General features: G+C 39.8%; 1 long non-coding RNA gene across 1 annotated transcript; it reads right to left on the reverse strand.

Annotated features, from left to right (window-relative positions):
• Positions 1-17,993: 17,993 nt before the first annotated feature.
• On the reverse strand, positions 17,994-19,253 carry LOC127160841 (uncharacterized). The gene is made up of 3 exons (XR_007826864.1): positions 19,165-19,253; positions 18,208-18,235; positions 17,994-18,118 (listed from the first exon to the last, which is right to left on the reverse strand). It is a non-coding gene; the product is annotated as an uncharacterized LOC127160841 (long non-coding RNA).
• Between the last annotated feature and the right edge of the window lie 2,976 nt (positions 19,254-22,229).

Genomic DNA, 22,229 nt, shown 5'->3' on the forward strand with positions numbered 1-22,229 from the left:
AGTCAGTCACTTCCCTTAAAGAGATTCTCTTTGAATCTCCTTCCTCCACAGAGACGTTCCAGTACGAATCCTCCTGAAGTACTCCGTGACGAGAGAACACTTACGGAGAAGCTTACATCCACAGACAAAAGGAGCCATGTTTGTTTGATACCAGCCGGTGAGTAACACAAACAGGTAGGTATTTATACTGTGGGTGATTGGGTGCACAGGTGCATGTGATCAGTAGTCAGGTGACGGTTCACGTGTGTTCCGGCTTTGGGATCGCGATGATGACGTGACATGTACATACATTTTTACATATGTTCCTACTGTCCGAATAGGGCTTCTCTCACAGAGTTCACTAGGTGATACATAAATGTGATTACGAAAGGTACCAGTCAATTTTTCCCATGGACTATTGCAGAGAAATTAAGACTTGTAATTTTAAATTATAATACTTGTGAGTTATACACAAATATTATACTTGTGAGTTATTTATTTATTTATTTATTTATTTTAAATAATCGTGTTGTTAATGTTGTATCATTCAATGTCTGTTGTACAGATTGTTTAAGAACAAAATGAAAGAAATGTTGATTGAAAATAATCAGTTTACGGGTCCAATATTACAATAAAATAAGTTTAATTATGACTTCTTTCTTTTTTTATGCAATTACAAATTACAAACAAATCCAGTGAATTAAATGTATGTATAAAACACAGGAACGTTTCACAACAAAAAAGTTCAGCAAGATGTATCATTAAACTGCTGTAGTCTTAACTAGTGGATATCATCATTCCTAGAGGTTTTTAAGTTTTTTATTTTTGTATTTTTTATTTTTATTTTAGACATGAGTCAACAAATTTGAACAGGCTCCCTTTAAACCAAGCCCAAGGTCATAGGTTGCTTTGCCAAATATCTTCTCAAACTATCACTCAAAGTCTCCAGAAATGTTTGTAAGGTCTTCCTGCAATTGAAATGCATAAAGAATTTTGTTTCAATTTATACTAGTCATAATAAAAGAAAGAAAGGGAAAAATATATATAATTTTACCTAAAGGCTTTAGTTTGGGATATTGAATCATGAACATCCTCATTTTCATATATTTTCTGGACCACTTTCTTTTGTGCAGGAAACTTCTATGCCAGGAACAGTACATTACCATCTCACTGCACAGCATCTCAAATATAGCAATGTAAACAAACAGAATTACTAGCAAAATCATAAGATTAAAGGTAAAGATCACTTACAACTCCCTCAAAAATGGACAATTTCTTAAGGACATGTAATACATCTTTAAACCCTGCCACTCCTAGAGCCTACTATACTCTGTTTGGCCTCAGCTACAACCACAATGATTGAGGGCAGATCAGAGTAGGCTGGAATTATGCAAACAAACCTAACAGGTAATTGGTAACAGGAAGTGAGACTGGAATTTCTGACACTTAATATGGGCACTTAAAAAAAAAAAAGATTCTCAACTAAAACTAGATGAACTTACAAAGAAAGTCCAGAGATTCCCTTTCTCCAAGTATGGACCAGTGACGTTTCTGCTTTTTCCAAGATGTTTTTCTGCAAAGAGAAGAAAAACTACGTGAAAGAGTCAAAGACAGGCCTATAGTCATACAGAAATACTTTGACGTGCGTAGCGCATAGTACATGACAAATAACAATAATATGAACCTATCCAGTACTCCTGCCTTGAGAGCAGCGCATAGTTTAGTAAAAAATAACAGTAAATACGAACCTATTGAGTACTACTGCCCTGAGAGCAGCGCATAGTACACTAAAAATAACAGTAATACTAACCTATTGAGTACTCCTGCCCCAAGAGCAGCGCATAATTCAGTTTAAGTACTGTTATTTTAACTTCTCCCCTGAGAGCAGCGCATAATTCAGTTTAGTACTGTTATTTTTACTCCTGCCCAGCTGAGAGCAGCACATAATTTAGTAAAAATAACAGTAATACGAACCTATTGAGTACTCCTGCCCTGAGAGCAGCACATAATTCAGTTTAGTACTGTTAGTTTTACTCCTGCCCTGAGAGCAGTGCATAGTTTAGTAAAAATAACAATAATACGAACCTATTGAGTACTCCTGCCCCTAGAGCAGTGCATAGTTTAGTAAAAATAAAAGTAATACAAACCTATTGAGTACTCCTTCCCCCGAGAGCAGCGCATAATTCAGTTTAGTACTGTTATTTTTACTCCTGCCCTGAGAGCAGTGCATAGTTTTGTAAAAATAACAGTAATACCAACCTATTGAGCACTCCTGCCCCAAGAGCAGTGCATAGTTTAGTAAAAATAACAGTAATACGAACCTATTGAGTACTCCTGCCCCTAGAGCAGTGCACAGTTTAGTAAAAATAACAGTAATACGAACCTATTGAGTACTCCTGCCCCTAGAGCAGTGCATAGTTTAGTAAAAATAACAGTAATACGAACCTGTTGAGTACTCCTTCCCCCGAGAGCAGCGCATAATTCACTTTAGTACTGTTATTTTTACTCCTGCCCTGAGAGCAGTGCATAGTTTAGTAAAAATAACAGTAATACGAACCTATTGAGCACTCCTGCCCGGAGAGCAGTGCATAGTTTAGTAAAAAATAAAAGTAATACGAACCTATTGAGTACTCCTGGCCCGAGAGCAGCGCATAGTTTAGTAAAAATAAAAGTAATACGAACCTGTCACGAATCTGGTCGATGTTCCGTGGTCCGCTCACCACCAGATGTCACTCTCACCTTATCACACACTGACTGTTGCATTACACCCCGGACTACATCTCCCAGTATCCATCGCGCTGATTGTGTCAGCACACGTGACCAATCAGGCGCCCTATATAAGTCCCGGTCTCTCCCCATGCAAGGCACGGAGTATTGCATTGTTGTTGTGTTTCTATTGTTAGCGTTCCCTAGTTTCCTTGTTCCCGAGTTCCTAGTTCCCTGTGTTTAGTTCCCTCGCCTGGCTCCCCCGTTTTTCGACTGTTCGCCGCCTGCCTATTGGACTCTTGCTCATGTTATTGGTTTATTCTCCTCGCTCAGCCCCTTATGGATTACGTTCGCCTCGGATCTACCGTCGCCTGTTTCTCTGACTTCTATTGTGTATTGCCTTCGTTATACCTGCCTGCCATTGTTGTTAGACCCTGCCTGTTCTACCATGTATCTGTCTCGTCCTATCAATAAAAGCTTGCAAGTGGATCCGCTCGCCTCTCGCCTCTCACTCAACGTTACAGAATACTCCGTCGCAAAAGGATCCAGCAGCTTTTCACCCGGACATTCTTCAGATATGGACACAAACAGGATACTATGCAGGTTAAAACAAGGGCCAAGATCGCTCAACACACCCGAGAATTTTTGGCCATCTCACATTATTCTGATCTCCTGGACATTTGTTTAATAGAAATATTTTGTGATGGAATAAACCAGGCGTTAAGGGAGAGACTGAGATGCGAGGGTCCGCGCTCTTCGCGCTCTTCGCCCTATTGTGTGTGGGTTCTGCTCTTACTGTGAGTGTCGCAGAGGAGGAGCGCGAAGCCATGAAAACTCTGGCCGCCTGGCTCGCTCATGTAATGACGCCGACAGCAGAGCCCGATCGCAAGATGGCGGCCGCGCCGGAGCGCGTCTATGCTATGTCGCCGAAAGCAGAGCCCGTGCGTAAGATGACGGCTGCGCCGGTGTGCGCTCACAAAATGGCGGCGAAAATGGAGCTTCGTCACATCACAGCTGCCATACCCGAGCCATGTAGAGTTGCAGCTGCGTTTCCTGAGTCAAGTCTCAGAGTCAAGCCAAGTTGCAGCTGTGTTTTCTGAGTCAAGTCAAGTTGCAGCTGTATTTCCTGAGTCAAGCCAAATTTCCAAGTCAAGTCAAGTTGCAACTGTGTTTCCTGAGTCAAGTCAAGTTTACAAGTCAAGTCAATTTACAGCTGCATTTCCCGAGTCGAGTCAAGTTTCCAAGTCAAGTCAAGCTACGGTCGTCGTTCCTGTGTCAAGTCAGGTTAAAGCTGTGTTTCCTGTGTCAAGTCGAGTTAAAGCTACTGCTGTATCTCTCAAGTCAAGCAAAGTCATAGCCATGGTTCCGGAGCCAAGCAAGGTCTCATCCGAGCGCCCTGAGCCACTGCACAAGATGGCCGTCACGCCAGAGCCTGTCGCCAAGATGGCCGCTGTCTCCAAGCCATGCCACAAGATGGCTGCCATCCCAGAACTCTCGGCCAGCACTCGGCCGCCTGTGGTCATGATGGCCCACGTGCTGGATTTCACCCCTAATGGCTGTATGGGCAGCTAAAATGGCGCTCCTTCATGTCGTGGCTGCTACCCCAGGGTCAAGTCAAGCTTCCAAGTCCGGTCAAGCTTCCAAGTCCGGTCAAGCTTCCAAGTCCGGTCAAGCAACAGAGTCAAGTCAAGCAACAGAGTCAAGTCAAGCCAAAGCACAGCTGTTCCCCATGAATCAAGCCAAGATACAGCTGTTGTTTGCCATGAGTCAAGCCAAGACACAGCTGTCGTTCTCCATGAGTCAAGCCAAGACACAGCTGTGCCCCACGCGTCAAGCCAAGTCACAGCTGTGCCCCACAAGTCAAGTCACAGCTGTGCCCCACGAGTCAAGTCACAGCTGTGCCCCACGAGTCAAGCCAAGTCACAGCTGTTCCCCACGAGTCAAGTCACGTTACAGCTGTTGTTCCTGAGTCAAGCCATGTTGTTCCTGAGTCAAGTCACGTTACAGCTGATTTCCATGAACCAAGCCAAGTTACAGCTGGTCATCACAAACCAAGTCAAGTTACTGCTGATCTTCATGAGCCAAGTCAAGTCACTGCTGATCTCCAAGAGTCAAGTCAATTCACTACTGGTCTTCACAAGCCAGGCCAAGCCACAGCCGGTCTTCACGAGTCCAGTCAAGTCACAGCCAATCTCCACGAACCAAGTCAAACCACAGCTCATCCTCATGAGCCAAGTCAAGTTATTGCTAACAGCCCAGAGTCAGGCCACGTCCCGCCTGACGGCCAAGAGCCTCACCATGTCTCGTCAGCCCACCCAGTGCCTCATCACGTCTCGTCAGACTACCCTGTGCCTCGTCACGTCTCGTCTGTCTGTCCAGAGCCAAGTCACGTCTCGTCTGACCTTCCAGAGCCCTGTCATGTCTCGTTTGTCTGCCCAGAGTCTCGCCATGTCTCGTCTGACCACCCAGAGCCTCGCCATATCTCATCTGACACCCCAAGGTCACGGCCTATTATGATGGCCAGCGTGCTGGACCCACCACTAGTGTCAGTAAGGGCAGCGAACATCCCAGTGGCCTCAACACCGTCGAAATCCATCATTAAGGAGGTCTTGCCACCCGCCATTGCTCTTCCCTTAATGGCGGTTGCCTTTTGGTGTGTGTGGGCTGCACACTGTGCTCCTGAGGTCACGTCTGTTCACAAGTCTGCCCCGGAGGTCACATCTGTTCACAAGTCTGCTCCTGAGGTCAGGTCTGCTCACAAGTCCGCCCCGGAGGTCACATCTCATCACAAGTCTGCCCCTGAGATCCCGTTTGGTCTCAAGTCCGCTCCAGAGGTCCCGTCTGGTCTCAAGTCCACTCCAGAGGTCCCGTCTGGTCTCAAGTCAGCCCCAGAGGCCTCACCAGTCGGAGAAGCTGCACCAATGCCTCCAGAGGTGTCAGGATCAGCTGTAGAACCTCCCATGGAGGCGGCATTCTCCTTTAAACTCTCTGCTTCTCCCTTCATTCTTTCTGCCTCCTCTATCCCTGCTCTCCCCAGGTCCCAATCCTTGACGCGGATGCCCGCTCCGCCCTGGAGGGCTTCTGCGCCTCCTGCTCCGCCCTGGAGGGCTCCTGCGCCTCCTGCTCTGGCTCCGCCCTGGAGGGCTCCTGCGCCTCCAGCTCTGCCCCGGAGGGCTCCTGCGCCTCCTGCTCTGCCTCCGACTCCGCCCTGGAGGGCTCCTGCGCCTCCGGCTCCGCCCTGGAGGGCTCCTGTGCCCTCGGCTCCGCCCTGGAGGGCTCCTGCTCTGTCGGTCCTGCCTCAATCACCGGGCCCTCCACATGTTCCCTAGTGTCCTTGTTCCCGAGTTCCTAGTTCCCTGTGTTTAGTTCCCTCGCCTGGCTCCCCCGTTTTTCGACCATTCGCCCGCCTGCCTATTGGACTCTTGCTCATGTTATTGGTTTATTCTCCTCGCTCAGCCCCTTACGGATTACGTTCGCTTCGGATCTACCCTCGCCTGTTTCTCGGACTTCTATTGTGTATTGCCTTCGTTATACCTGCCTGCCATTGTTGTTAGACCCTGCCTGTTCTACCATGTATCTGTCTCGTCCTATCAATAAAAGCTTGCAAGTGGATCCGCTCGCCTCTCGCCTCTTACGCAACGTTACAGAACCTATTGAGTACTCCTGCCCCGAGAGCAGTGCATAATTCAGTTTAGTACTGTTATTTTTACTCCTGCCCTGAGAGCAGTGCATAGTTTTGGAAAAATAACAGTAATACGAACCTATTGAGTACTCCTGCCCCAAGAGCAGCGCATAGTTTAGTAAAAATAAAGGTAATACGAACCTATTGAGTACTCCTGCCCCGAGAGCAGCGCATAATTCAGTTTAGTACTGTTATTTTTACTCCTGCCCTGAGAGCAGCGCATAGTTTAGTAAAAATAAAAGTAATACGAACCTATTGAGTACTCCTGCCCCGAGAGCAGCGCATAATTCAGTTTAGTACTGTTATTTTTACTCCTGCCCTGAGAGCAGCGCATAGTTTAGTAAAAATAACAGTAATACAAACCTATTGAGTACTCCTGCCCTGAGAGCAGTGCTTAATTTAGTTTAGTACTGTTATTTTTACTTCTGCCCTGAGAGCAGCGCTAATGTTAATGCTAGGGCTAATGTTAACTGACTAATGAAATGTCACTGAGATTTGAACGAGTTCTGTTGTCGCTCATATCGGTATCACAGACAGCATTGGTAGCACTGGAAAAGCATGTTTTACTCAATCTACCCCATAAGCAGCTTTGGTGCGATCGACTGATAAAGCAGTTGAATGAAAATGCATATGATATGATATGTATTCTATGATTACTTGTTCTGTGCATCTTTGCCGGCTAATTATCTCAGTAAACATTAGAGTTATGTTGATTTATTATTATTTTTTAAATAAAATAAATGCAGTAAATGCCTCCCATGAAGCGTTAATAACATTTCTGTCTGAAGTAGTCCCTCCACACGTCCAAATTTCCTGACCCCGCCTCTGCTTCAATTTCATTGGTTGAATCTGTAAACCAATCATTTTCCTTTCTGCCCTCAGAACATCTTTGTGTAAGCAAAATTCCCATCTGCAACTCAAACAGGCTGTTCATCAGCTGATCAAAAGTTTAAGACCATCACCCAAAAAAACCCACAACAGAGCTAAAAGTGCCAAAAATGGACTCAATAGTGAGTAGCCCCACCACTTTTGCTGATTACTTAAAGCATTCATTTTGGTATGCTTGATGCGACTGTTTCCAGAAGGCTGGTGGGAATGTGTGTCCATGTGGTGAAGATGGCTTCACGAAGGGCATCCACAGTCTGGAACTGACATATTTTTTTGTAAACTTTCCTTGCCATCCATCCCCAAACATTTTCAATGCAATTTAGATCAGGGGAACACACAGAAAGGTCCAAAAGACCGTCATTATTCACCTTCGTCAGGTGGGCGTCGTGAACTGCAGCGTTATCCTGTTGAAAGACTCAGTCATTACCGCACAGCCGAGGGGCCTCAGTCAAGAGGGATGCCCACTGCTACATGTCTACAAAGCCAGCGGCTGTTTGACGCCCCTACACAACCTGAAGCTTAATTTTCACATTGAAGGAAAAAAGCACCCCAGATCATGATGGATTCTTCTCTGCTGTGTCGTGTAGAAAACATCTCTAGTGGGATCTCCATGTCATGCCAGTAACATTAGAAGCCATCAGGACCATCCAGGTTACATTTTTTCTTGTCAGAGAATAAAACTTTCATCCATCTTTCAGTGGCCCATGTTTGGTGCTCCCTTGCAAATTCCAAACAGGCAAGTTTGTGGCATGGGAGGAGATGTGGCCTTTAAAGACGTTTTTTGTTTTTAAAGCCCTTCTCTTGCAGATGCTGTTTTATGGTTATTTGTCTGCAGTCAGCATCAGTAAGGGCCTCAATTTGGGTTGAGGATCGGTCTGTGTCTTCACAGACAGCCCGTCGGATCCTCCGTCTCAATTTTCGTTGGGTTTACCACTTGACTTTTTTGTTCCATAACTCTCAGGATCTTTTGAGAAATGAACTTACTGTGTTCAATCTCAGCACCGATGGCATACTGTGTGAGGCGTTGCGCGTGCGGCTCAACAATCCTGCCACGTTCAAAGACAGAAAGCCTTTTTGCCTGTGCCATCAGGAGGTCATGACAGTGTGACTGCCTGAAGAACAATGACATCAAAGACATATTTTCAGCAGATTATAACTTTTTAAGGCTATGGTCTTTTTAAGGCTATGGTCAGCTGATGAACAGCCTGCTTGAGTTTTCTTAAGTTTTCCATAAATTGCCTACTCCCCATTTTTTGGCTCCTGCTCCAGTTTCTTCTTTTGCCATTTTGAAGTAGTACTTACAACCTGGTTATGATCCACCAGCACAAAATGCGAATACTTGTAATGTTTCCCCTGGTCTTAAGATTTTGTTCAGGAGTGTACAACTTTTTACAGTTGTAATTAAAATATAATTTATTTCTGTAATGGAAAAGATGAATAATTAAATTATTTTCTTTTTAACTTTTTATTCATCAGTAAATCCTGAAAAAAAGTATCACAGGTTCCCAAAAAAATTAAGCAGCATTAAGCTTTTGCCTTTGAAGGATCCTTAGATCCTTCCATGCAAATTATTGTGTTGTGTTTAAATTTTATGTTTGTTTTTAATTTCATTTATAATCATTTATTTACATAATTATTCATAATCATTTTACAATCATTAGTCATTCACATAATTCATATTTAATTATTTATTTAATTATTTAATTATTTATCATTTATTCATATATATTATTCATTTATATGTTTTTATATTTTATATTTCTTATTATTTTCCTTGCTTATGCATTTTCATTATTGTTCAGTTGAATAAGCAGGCAAAAGGCACATCCTGAATGATAGAAACAGAGAGGGGTAGTGAGGGGCAGACATGTATTACATTATATTGCATGATATGGTTTTTTAAAATCCTTGCCAAAAGATGCTTTTTCCTGTTAACATGTTAATTTAGTAAATGAATTGAGAAATTGTGCAGCAACACTATATAACAATCTTTCAATTTCAGATTCCACCCGGGAGCTGGGGCTCTCAAATAGTAAGGTGAGTCCCTATTTTTGTTGTATTTTTGATACTACTCAATATATAATTGAGTAGTGATATTATTGAATGCCTGAAAATTGTACAACTAGTGCTATTCAAAACACTGATTGTTGGGGCCGATTGTGGCTCGCAGCTTTTCTGGAGAAATGCTCTTTCAAAAAACTTCACAGCATCCTGAACAATATACCTGTCATGACAGTCATAGTCCTCTAGCAATGCTATAGTCTGTGTGTCATTTGGGCACAAAACAATTTTTCATCTCCAGTCAGTGATTAAAGTGTGTGTGTGTGACACTGATGTTATGTGCATTAATTAGTTTGGCTCTTAAATGATTACTCCACTTCCAGAATGAAAATTTCCTGATAATTTACTCACCCCCATGTCATCCAAGATGTTCATGTCTTTCTTCAGTCACAGAGAAATTATTTTTTTTGAGGAAAACATTCCAGGATTTTTCTCTACATAGTCGACTTCAATGGGGATAAACGGATTGAAGGTTAAAATTGCAGTTTCAGTGCAGCTTCAAAGGGCCCTGCACGATCCCAGCTGAGGAAAAAGGGTCTTATCTAGTGAAACAATCGGTTAATTTCTAATAAAAAATAACAATTTATATACTTTTTAAACTCAAATGCTTGTCTTGTCTAGCTCTGCGATACGCATGTTTACTCTGTGCAATACAGTTAGGGCTATGTCGAAAAACTCCCACCTCATTTTCTCCTCAAACTTCAAAATCATCCTACATCGCTGCAGAAATACCAACCCAGTGTTTACAAAGTGAATATATGCGAAGAAGATCAAATGCCCTTTACAAAAAAAAACTAAAACAATGATGTCGGACGATTTTGAAGTTGGAGGAGAAAATGAGACCCTAACTGTTTTGAACCAAGGAGTATACAAAGTACACATTGAAACTGCATTTTTAACCTTCAATCTGTTAATCCCCATTGAAGTCAACTATATGGAGAAAATTCCTGGAATATTTTCCTCAAATACTTAATTTCTTTGTGACTGAAGAAAGAAAGACATGAATATCTTGGATGACATGGGGGTGAGTAAATTATCAGGAAATATTTATTCTGGAAGTGGAGTAATCCTTTAATGCATCGTGTTTCCTTCTGGAGCATCAGTGAGTGTTTGAACCTTTACTAATAGTTGCATATTTCAGTTGAGTCCCTCAGTTGCCCTCAGGGTGAAAAGTTGGATCTCAAAATCATACAGTCATTGTTGGAAAGGGTTCAAATACACAAAAAAGCTAAAAATAAAAAAATAAAAAAAAACAGAATTTGTGGGACCTGAAGGATTTTTCTAAAGAACAGCAGGCAGTTTAACTGTTCAGGAAAAACAAGGGACTCATGAACAACTATCACTAAACAAAAAAAAAATCAGCTGTGGATCATTCAGGTAACAACACAGTATTAAGAATAAAGGGGATGTAAACTTTTGAACAGTGTCATTTTTTATTTTTTTCCACATTTTTTTCCAATTTTTTTTTTAGAGACAATGAAAAGGAGGGTATTGTCTTTAAGCTGTGGAGTCAGACGGAAGGCTCGCATTTACCTCAAAAACGACATTGCACAAGACTATTACAACTAGAACCAACTCAAGTACACAATGGTGACACACATTTACAGAATAAGAACCTTCTCTGTGGTGTAAAATTTCCCTGTGGTAATTATTCAGATTCTTCTCATTCCCATTGTGTAGCACTGTTTTAAGCTTAGTGAATATTATGTACAGTAAGCACTAGAAGTAGAGACATGTTCTACTTGGGGTAATGTTTTAAATAAACTTTCATTTTGCTTTTTGTGCAAAAATGATCAAAATGAAAGGAAAGATGCACAGTGGCACATCTTTTGCATTGTTTTGTTTAGTTGTTTTAATATGAATACACTGAATGAATCACAAAAATGATTTTCTTAGTATTTTGTCTTGTTTTCCAGTATAAATATCTAAAAAATCTTTAATCAAGATGAATTTACTTGACAAGTAAAATTACTTAAGGTATTAAGTCTTGTTTTCTAAAAAAAAAAAAAAAAAATTGTAAATCAGGTAAAAATATCTGCCAATGGGGTAAGAAAAATAATCTTAATTAAAGGCTAAACAATTATTTTTCTTGCCCCATTGGCAATTTTGCCAATTGCCAATTTTGATAACAATTTTTAGAAAATAAGACATAATATCTTAAGTTGTTTTACTTGTAAAGTAAATCCATCTTGATTCAAGAATTTGTTGATATATACTAGAAAACAACACAGAAATACTAGGTAAGAAAATCATTTTTTGCAGTGTATTGTTTTAATAAAGTGTTCAGTACAGTAATTGTCTATACATCTATACAACAAAAAATAAGTGGCATAAGATAAGATAATTATGTAAGATGCTTGTAGTCATTGCTTTAACAGAATTCATCATTTCTGCTTAAATACAGTCATTATCTACTTGTATGATTTGTATTATCCAAAAACTGTACAAATACTGTGGCATATGGACATTATTCTGACACAGTCATCTTCAATTACTGTTTAGCTCAAACAGAAAAACATGCATTTTCTGTAAAGCTGCATTAAAATATGTATTTTGAAAAGCACTATACAAATAAACTAATTGTATTTGAATTCTAGATGTGTATACAACTTGTGTGTGTGTGTGTATGTAGGTCTATTTATATATACAAAACATTAGTTTATGCAGTTTCATGAATAAAGCTGACCCACATTAAAAATGTTTCACATGCATGAAAGGAATGTTATTTGCAATGCAGAAAGACATGTGGTGTTGTGTTAGAAGTTTTATGTATATTAAATTTAGTTACAGCCTCAGTGCATGAAATGCTTAGTTAAGCACATTTCCGAGCAAGCCTACGTTTCATGAGCCGAGATGCATAAAAACACTTGGCATTCCTTGAAGGCCTTAACTAAGCGTTTCATGCACTGAGGCTATAACTAAATTTGATATGCATAAAACTTCTAACACATCAAGAAGTGTCTTTCTGCATTTCAAATAACATTCCTTTCATGCATGTGAAACATTTTTGATTTAGGTCAGCTTTATTCAAGAAACTGCATCAACTAACGTTGTCTGACTGAGAAAAGAAGTTTGAGAGCATTTCTGAGCAAGCCTTCGTTTCATGAGCCAGGATGCATAAAAACACTATTGGTGTTCCTAGAAGGCCTTAACTTAAGCATTTCATCCACTGAGGCTGTGACTACATTTAATATGCATGAAAATTCTAACACATCAAGAAGTGTCTTTCTGCATTGCAAATAACATTCCTTTCATGCATATGAAACATTTTTAATGTTGGTCAGCTTTATTCATGAACGTGCATGAACTAGCGTTTTCTGACTGAGAAAAGACGTTTTAGAGTATTTCCAAGCATGCCTTGGCTTCATGAGCTAAGATGCCTAAAAACACTATGGGTGTTCCTAGAAGGCTCTAACTAAGCGTTTTATGCACTGAGGTTCTAACTAAATTTGATATGCATAAAATGTCTAACACATCAAGAAGTGTCTTTCTGCATTGTAAATAACATTCCTTTCATGCATGTGAAACATTTTTAATGTGAGTCAGCTTTTTTCATGAAACTGCATCAGCTAACATTTTCTGACTGAGAAAAGACGTTTGAGAGCATTTCTGATCAAGCCTTTGTTTCATGAGGCGGGATGCATAAAAACACTATTGACGTTCCTAGAAGGCCTTGACTAAGCGTTTCATGCACTGAGGCTATAACTAAATTTGATATGCATAAAACTTCTAACACATCAAGAAGTGTCTTTCTGCATTGTAAATAACATTCCTTTCATGCATGTATAACATTTTTAATGTGGGTTACATTTTTTCATGAAAGTGCATGAACTATCGTTTTCCAAGCATGCCTTGGTTTCCTGAGCTAAAATGCCTAAAAAGACTATTGGCATTCCTAGAAGTAAGCGTTTTATGCACTGAGGCTGTAACTAAATTTGATATGCATAAAACTTCTAACACATCAAGAAGTGTCTTTCTGCATTGTAAATAACATTTCTTTCATGCGACGACTTCCGGGTTAAGCATGGCGTGAGCGGGTGCATGCGAATGTAGCTCCCGACTTCCTTTGCCCTTTTTGTCGTCATTTTTTCGATTTACGTTCATTACAGTCTACTATCTGGTAGTTGACTTCAGGTGAAATCACAGAGGAGCAAAAATGGCGAGTAGAATGCACCTTCGGTCTAAAATCGGTGAAAGAGATGGTGAGGCTTTGAGCAAGGCCGACGACGCGGCGCCTCTTCCCGAGGGCTTACCTGAGGATCTCGAAAAACTCTGATCAGCGCTTCTTTCTGATATGACACAAGTAGTTCACTCACTTTTAAAAACGGAACTGGCTGGCGCATTGTCACCAGTGAATGCAACTTTGGAACAAGTTAAGTCGTATTATGAATCTCATGATGAACGCCCTTGCGAGGTTCAAGATGACCTAAATGACTACAGTGACAGGTTGGTTAATGTCGAGACCACGATGGATGTGCTGCGGAGAGAGAACGTGTCACTGAAGGAAAAGCTGGATGATCTCGAAAACCGCTCACGAAGATCATTAGATGTTATTTACAATGCAGTTATTCATTAGATGTTATTCATTAGATGTTATTTACAATGCAGAAAGACACTTCTTGATGTGTTAGAAGTTTTATGCATATCAAATTTAGTTAAAGCCTCAGTGCATAAAACGCTGCGGAGAGAGAACGTGTCGCTGAAGGAAAAGCTGGATGATCTCGAAAACCGATCATTAGATCTTCGTGAGCGGTTTTCGAGATCATCCAGCTTTTTCTTCAGCGACACGTTCTCTCTCCGCAGCACATCCAGTCCTTTCCCAGTACTTCCTCGACAAAATCTGTCATAAATTTAATCTTAATGAGAGGAATTAATATGAGAGTGGTGGGCATCCCTGAAAAGCTGGAAGGGTCAGACCCGATTAAATTTATGACAGATTTTGTCGAGGAAGTACTGGGAAAGGACTTTTTCAGCAGCCCGCTTGTTCTTTCTCGTGCACTGAGTCGGACCCAATCCATCTAATGGTGCAAAGGCCAAGCAAACCAAACCTAGGGTGTTTTTGGTTCTTTTTTACTACTTCCAGGACAAACATTGCATCTTCAGATTCAGCAGGCAGCGGCGCGAGTTGTTCTTTCGTGGACACAGGGTGTTCTTTCATGAGGATTTCAGCGTTGATATGGGGAAAAAAGCAAACAGCGTTTAAAGAGGTGAAGTCTCGGCTCTACGGGAAGGGAGTCAGATTCAGTCTGTTGTACCCTGCATGGCTCCGTGTTACTTACGAAGTGAAATCATACTACTTTGACACGCCAGAGGAAGCTAACAAGTTCCCCGTTCTCACTGGGATGAAGAATACCCACCCAGCAAAAACTCGTCGAAAGGACGACAATGCCAGACGTCTAAACAACGTGAAAATTTGGTTGAAAAGTGAAAGACGAAAAGACGTCTATAAAAAGACGTCCAAATTACCTCTAAATATGGTTGTAAAGTGAAAGTTAAAAAGACGTCTTTTTCAGGCCGAATTTCAACCGTAAATTCATGATTATATTTATCTCTTATTCAAAATGAGACAATTCACAAAAGAATACTAAAACATTTATTGACACATTAAATACATCTTATAAGTAAAAAACACTTTCCTGCTCACAAATTAAGCCTGCATTTGATTAAACATACCGTAAAACAGTAAAATTATAAAATATAACTCTTTTCTATATGAATACATTGTGAAAGGTAATTCATTAATGTGAACTACATTTTCATCATAATTACTCCAGTATTCAGTGTCACATGACCCTTCAGAAAACATTTTTAATATGATTTGCTGCTCAAGAAACATTTCAGATTATTATCAATGTGGAAAACAGTTGTGCTGCCCAATATTTTTTGTGGAAAACATATTTTCAGTATTCTTCAAATAGAACTTTTAAAGGAGCAGTATTTATTTGAAACTGATTATTCAAAACAATAATCTTTGAAATACTGAAAATGTTTATAACACAGGACAATGACCAATTCTAACCACATTAGAACACAGCTCACCCAAAAAAATGCTAATTTTGCCATTAATTACTTACTCTCATGTCACTTCAAACCCATAAAAAACTTTTGTGCAGAATGCAAATAAAGATATTATTAACAAAAACCAGCAACAACAAAATTACGTCTTTATTTATACATTAGGTATCTCCAACGCATTTTCACAAAAGCACCATAAGATTTTTGTTTGTATGTGAATAAAATGCAATGTTTTTTTGTGCATATTTTGTGGTTTACTACCTTTCTGAGGCTGGAAAGTGGTAGTTGCATAAACTGTGAAGTAGAGGGACAGAAATTTCATTAAAAAGATCTACATTTATGTTTCAAAGATGAACAAAAGTTTTACAGGTTTGGAAAGACATGAAGGTAAGTGCTGAAAATTTTTGGTTTAACCGAACACATTAGTTAAACAGTTCCCTCAGGGGCATCAGTAGATCTCTGCCTAATCTCTGATCTTCTGCTTCTTCTGCTCCTTCCACCATCCCAATCCTGGATTTTTGAGCCACGACAAAAGTTTCCACATTAAATGCTTTAGCCTGGCTGCTTTTTCTCCAGCATCTAAAAATTAGAAAGAAAACAAGAACCAAAATGTAAATGTTAAAAACAAACAAACAAATGAACAAAAGAGCGGGAACAGCATGAGAACAATTTTCTAGAATTTTCAACACAGTTTTATGTCACTTCCTATATATGCATCGCAAATGTGGTACAATTAAAATTACTATGCAAGTACTAAAAGAATTCAGCTGCTGAAATGTTATATGGACAGTACATAAGAACTGTACTGAAACAGTGTTCCCTACAATGGTTATAAAAGCCGAAACATATAAATACTGAGAATGTGTTTGACATTTATAAAAAAATAAAAAAATTACACAGCAAAAGATGCAGTGATCTGTGGCTGAATGGACTTTGGTTTTATTTAGCTGTGATTGATACAAAAAGGAATAGAAGATAATAACATCACTGAATATGAGTAAAATATTGCATATTTCTGTTCAAATGAAAGTGTACTCATTCTTCATGAGTGATTATTAACTAATTAGTGTGTCAGGGGTTCTTCTCAGCTCTGGCCCTCAAAGTCCATTGCCATACAGAGGGTGCGTCTCAATCACCTTAATACTTTGCTAGGTTGTGAATTGATAAATTGTGTTTACAAATTCAGACATTGATAAGGACAGTAGGTTACTACACACTGTAGGTTACTACTCCTCACTGTACAGCATCACTACTGATATTTACACACAGCTCTTTTAATGCTATTTACAGTGCATTATGATAAATACTTTGTTACATGAATGTGCAAGATTTCAGCCATAAATAAATTGTAAATGTTTGCTAGATTAGACATTACCTGTCTAGAGATGTATGTTTATACTGAAATATGATATTGGTTTGTGTTTTAAAATCGGTCACATGTCATTTTGTAGTGAATTATCTCTTAAGTTTTGAGCTTCAGAACTTCCTATAAGGTAACGTAGTGAGCATCAACGCTTCCTGGTTTTCACAGCTATTTAGGGAGCACACATTTCAGTGCACAGTAAAAATTTTGTGATTAAAGGATTCACAGATAATGTACTCACCCCCTTGTCATCCAAGATGTTCATGCCTTTCTTTCTTCAGTCGTTATGTTTTTTGAGGAAAACATTTCTGCATTTTTCTCCATATAATGGACTGATAATGGGTTGTAAATGATTCTAGCCGAGGAAGAAGGGTCTTATCTAGTGAACCAATCAGTTACTTTCATTAAAAGAATACAATTTAAAATACTTTTTAATCTCAAACGCTCGTCTTGCCTTTCTCTCCCTGAACTCTGCGTATTCTGGCTCAAGGCAGTTAGGGTTTGTCGAAAAACTCCAATCGTATTTTCTCCCTCAACTTGAAAAATAATTTCCAAATCCTACATCACTGAAGTACCGACCCAGTCTTTGCAAAGTGAACATGCAAAGAAGATCAAACACCCTTAACAAAAAAGGTAAAACAGCGATGTTGATGATTTTGAAGTTGAGGGAGAACATGAGATGGGAGTTTTTCGACATACCCTAACTGTTATGAACTGGAACAAAACAGAGGTCAGGATGAGCAAGATAAGATGAGCATTTGGCATTATAAAGTATTTAAATTGTATTATTTTTATTAAAATAACCAATCGTTACGCTAGATAAGACCCTTCTTCCTCGGCTGGGATCGTATACAACTGCATTTGGGATTGTTTGAAGCCGCATTTAAACTACATTTTGGAAGTTCAAAATCGGGGCACCATATCAGTCCATTATATGGAGAAAAATGCTAAAATGTTTTCCTCAAAAAAAATTTCTTTACAACTGAAGAAAGAAAGACATGAACAACTTTGATGACAAGGGGGTGAGTACATTATTTGTAAATTGTTGTTCTGGAAGTGTAGTTCTCCTCTAACCACTGACTAATGATCAAGGGACCTGAGAGATACACACCCATAGTTTAGGTAAATTTATAGTTAAACTGAAGACCTTGATTAGTTTGTTCAGGCGCACTGGACTAGGTTGGAGCAAAACGCTGCATGTAAGTGGACCTCGAGAGACAATGTTGAGATCTCCTGAAATATGCTCTAAACATGACAATTCAGAGAGGCAGGATGACTTACAACTCTGGTTTCCAGTCCTGGTTATTGAGGACTTATTGATAGTCATCAATAAGTCCTAAGGGTACTGAAGTTTTGTAGAGTTTCTGGTGATCCTTGATCAGCTGCTCAATTGCTGCTTAATTGGTGTTGGAGCTATCAATCCACTGAAAAATAAGAAGCAATATAAAGTCACAGATGCATTTTTATTTATTCTTGTTAGACTTACTATATTCTTAAAATAAGTTATCATTACCTTGTGTTTTATTGATGATTTTCAGTCTCTGAAATAGAAAGGTTCTATTAGTTATGAATGGCATCATACCAGTTTTAACACTGTGAGCAAAATGCATACAAAATACGACACAATACGATAGAACCTATTATAATCAGTGATGCTGTCTACACTGGATGAGGCACGGCGCAACACTACAAATCCCTGACAGCGAACTGATGCCGCATTCTATTTACCATGTACTGACACAAAGTTCAAATGACTTACAATGGTCGCTCTGGTTTGCATCCAGCATAGACAGACAATCTACGTCATTGTGCATTGCATTCTTGGTATACAATACAAATCACTAAAGGTAAAAAAAAAAAAAAAAAAAAAAAAATCTGTTTATGTTAATATTTTAAGAGCTTCTTGCACTTTATTAGAATAAATGGACTAATATTTGTATGCCTTGTGTTATTAACATTTGTGGTCAGTTTTGTTTATGTTTTTGAAATGTCTCTTATGTTCAACAAGAAAACTGCATTTATTTGATCATAAATAAAAGTAAGTAATGTTTATTATAACAATTTAAAATAACTGTTTTCTATGCGAATACATTGTAAAATGTAATTCGTCATAAATAGAATGCGGTAGCAGTTTACTGTCGGGGATTTGTCGTGTCGCCCCTCGCCTCATCCAGTGTAGACAGCATCAATGATTATAATGGATTCTACTGTATTTTGTTGTGTCGTGCCACTCGTGTCCAGTGTAGACACGGTGTAAGCATAATGATGCTGCAAAATCAGGTTAGATCACTTTTTAAAACATGAAATAGAAAATAGTTATTTAAAAATGGTAATTTCACAATATTACTGTTTTACTGTATTTCATTTAAATAAATGCAGCAGTTGTTGCCATAAAAGACTTATTTCAAATACATGACAAATCTGACCCTTAAACTTTTGAATGGTAGTGTATGTTTAAGGTATTACTTACTGGTCATATGGTTCATAATGTCTAGAGATGTTCTTCAACAGGAGATACGCTCCAACTCTGGTGCACGGCCATTAGAATGGAAGATTCTAGGAAGGAACATAAACAATCTGGAACATAAACAATCTGTCAACAATATTTATTACACAATGTCAGGTTTATTAGAAGTAAACTATAGCAAAGGTGAAATGCAGAAAAGAAAAATAAATAATATATAGAATATACAAAACAATACAGTTTAATAACTCCAGAGCAGCCAGACCCATATCTAACGCTTGTGAGATCTCAGCAACTCAGCAGGCCAATGGCCTCTTTGAAAATGGATATTTACACAACCATTATCCAATCAAAAGCTAATTGCCTGCCGTTGCTACCACGTGTTTACCTGCAGTTTGAAAACGGTTGCTGAAAGTCTGTAAACATGCATTCAAACTTGCTTACAAGCACTAGCAGCAGCCATTTTTCTTGCACTGTCACTTGATTTGTGACATGGATCAACAAAGGACAAAAAGAAAATTTTATACACTTTTAGAAGTTGTAGATGAGCTTTGTAAAACTAGTGATGAAGAGCAGGGTGGAGATACTGATGAGGAGCCAGAACTGCTTTTTTCAGAAGTGGATGCATCAGATTGGTAAGTTTATACTCATTATACTCCTTGGAGAGCAGTCTGAAAATGTGTTTTGTAGATAGTTATCTATCTATCTATCTAGCTATCTATCTATCTATCTATCTATCGTCTTTCTGTCTGTCTGTCTGTCTGTCTATCTATATGATTGGGTATGATTGTGGTATGTAATTATGTATCTCATGAAACACTTTTCTATATTAGTATACATTTGTTTTTATGTGTGTGTGTATGTGTGCATATATATTTACATTTTATATATTATTGCTATAGGCATTCTGATGACACTTTTGATGAGGAGGCATCATCTGAGGCATCATCATCAGCTGCTGCCAGTAAAGACAGAGGAAGAGGGAGAGAAAGAGGAAGAAGCAGTGACAGATGGAGAGGAAGGAGGAGAAGCAGTGAAGGACTGAGAGGAAGAGGGAAAAACAGTGATGGAGTGAGAGGAAGAGGGCGAGGGAGAGAAAGAGGAAGAAGCAGTGACAGAGGGAGAGGAAGGAGGAGAAGCAGTGAAGGACTGGGACGAAGAGGGCGAAGCAGAAACAGTGGGAGAGGAAGAGAAATAAGCAATGGGAGAGGGCGAAGTACAGGGCAAGGCAGAGGAAGACAGGAAGGAAGATTTTCATCTGGCTCTGCTGGTCGATGGCACACACCAGAAGAGGCTGATATTCCACCACCAGAGACAAAATTCAGGCCTGCTCGGACACCTGGACCTCAAGTTATTCAAACAGATTCATATAGTCCTTTGGAGTTGTTCCAGCTGTTTTTTTCAACATCCGTTTGTGAGACCATCATCCAAAATTCCAACACATACGCTGCTGGGCACGTGGAGACAGCAAGAAGGTTGCGGCAGGACATGTCCTTGAAGGACTTTTTCTCCTTTTTGTCAATTACCCTCTATATGGGTGTGGTGAAGTTGCCAGCAGTGACAGACTACTGGAAAGGGTCAAGACTGTATGGCCTTAGATTTCCATCTTCCGTCATGTCCTGTAGGAAATTTCTTGCCATCTCCTCAGCACTTCACCTTAGTGATCCCAAGGTGGATGCTGAGAATGAAAAAAAGAAAGGAACCCCTGCCTTTGACCGTTTGTGCAAATTGAAACCCCTGTACAACCAAATTCGTGAAGGATGCAAAAGCTTCTACCAACCACACCAGAACATTGTCATTGATGAAAGGATGGTGGCATCAAAGGCAAGGATTAGTTTGAAGCAGTACATGAAAGACAAACCAACAAAGTGGCATTACAAGCTTTTTGTCCTTCCAGACTCCCAAAATGCCTATACATGGGATTTCTTTATTTACGAAGGAAAATCACCAGTAGCTCAGAATCCACAAAACAAGGGTCTGAGCTACGAATCAGTCATGGCTCTGGTGGATGAAAAGGTCTTGGGGTCTGGCTACAAATTATATGTAGATAACTTCTACACCAGCCCCTTGCTCTTCCGGGAACTCCTCAAGAAAAACATCTGGGCTTGTGGGACCATCAGGAGCAACAGGGTGGGCTTTCCTCAAACCACCCTAAATAGGCTGCCCAAAAATGCACCTCGAGGAAGCATAAGGTGGAAAAGGGACAATCAGCTTCTCTTCATCGAGTGGAAGGACACAAGAGAAGTACTGATGTGCTCCTCATTACATTCCGCAAATGGAGGTCAGACTGTCCAGAGGAGGGTGAAGACAGGTGATGGACAATGGACCACAATGACCATTCCCATTCCTACAGTAGTGTCAGACTACAACAAGTGAGTAGAATTTTTTTTTTTCAGTGGGTCATCCCAAAAAAATTTTTTGCAGTTGTAATATTGTATATATTGACTTATGTTTTCTTTCTACACAGGAGTATGGGAGGAGTGGATACGTCGGATGCCCTCATTGAGTTGTATTCAGCAGCCAGGAAAACTAGAAAGTGGTACAGCACCATTTTCTTTCACTTCGTGGACATTGCAGTTGTCAACGCATACATAATCCACCAGCAGCTGGCTGCAACGCAAAACAAGAGGGCAAAGAATTCCGGGAAGCTCTAATTCAGGAGTTCGCTGATTGGATGCCTCCTCCTGCTCCTCCTGCTTCCCACAATTCAGCAGGACACACACCCAAACACATCACACCTTCTAGTAAATACAGACGAAGATGCAAAATGTGCCACCAGAAAACCCCTGTGATCTGCTGTGGGTGTGATCTGCCTCTTTGCTTCCTCCCTAAGAGAGACTGTTTCAGTGGCTGGCATTGTGGTGAAAGTGCTTAGTTCTGCTTAGCCCACTTGTAGTGCTTAGCACGTATTATTTGTAAATAATTGTAAATAGTTGTAAATAGCTGTAAATATTGGTAAATAATTTTAAATAGCTGCATAACAATTTTAGCATTTAAAAAGATATATAACCACTGCATATACTAAATTGTTTATTTGTTTTGTTTTATTCCTATATCAAAGACAATTTATA

Source organism: Labeo rohita, unplaced genomic scaffold, assembly GCF_022985175.1.
Source record: "Labeo rohita strain BAU-BD-2019 unplaced genomic scaffold, IGBB_LRoh.1.0 scaffold_471, whole genome shotgun sequence".
NCBI classification, from domain to species: domain Eukaryota; kingdom Metazoa; phylum Chordata; class Actinopteri; order Cypriniformes; family Cyprinidae; genus Labeo; species Labeo rohita.